At 36.6% G+C, this 527-nt stretch overlaps 1 protein-coding gene across 1 annotated transcript in view; it reads right to left on the bottom strand.

Moving 5' to 3' along the window:
- Positions 1-527, bottom strand: part of uacab (uveal autoantigen with coiled-coil domains and ankyrin repeats b) — a 53,364-nt gene that overhangs the window by 2,071 nt on the left and 50,766 nt on the right. The window lies entirely within an intron of this gene.

Genomic DNA, 527 nt, shown 5'->3' with positions numbered 1-527 from the left:
TATAGAAAGCCTGCAGGAAGACTCAGCTCCATGTGTGCCAGTTCTCATTAATATTCAACGAGCTAAGCTGCTTGACTCTGATTAGCTAACAGCTAGCCAATGAGAGGCTGGCTATCAGCTACGGTGCACTTATACCTTCATATTTTTTAATAATTTGGGCTGAGCCAATTGTTCCCCCTGTTTTGATGAATTAATTTGCAGCCTGCTCCAAGAGTTACCGTTAACACTCTATTGCATGGTGTTGTCATATGGCAACAAATTTCTTTTCTTAGTTTCTTTCACAATAAACCATATAAAATGCATTGTTTTCTGTTTAACTGTGTAAATAGGTAAGTGAAATTTTGAAGTGTTCTTAATTTGATGACGTCACATAACCAGGAAATCCTGTTTTCCGCCCCTTTTCTGGACATGTACCACACTGAAGATCACGTTCCAGTATCAGCCAAAATGTAGTTGTTTTTCTTAATTTTAGAAGCATTTATTTGCAAAACTTTTTTGAACTTTTATCTGGGGTAAGTAAACTTATT

Source organism: Etheostoma spectabile, chromosome 1, assembly GCF_008692095.1.
Source record: "Etheostoma spectabile isolate EspeVRDwgs_2016 chromosome 1, UIUC_Espe_1.0, whole genome shotgun sequence".
Taxonomy (NCBI): Eukaryota; Metazoa; Chordata; class Actinopteri; order Perciformes; family Percidae; genus Etheostoma; species Etheostoma spectabile.
This window is presented reverse-complemented; position numbering and strand designations above follow the sequence as displayed.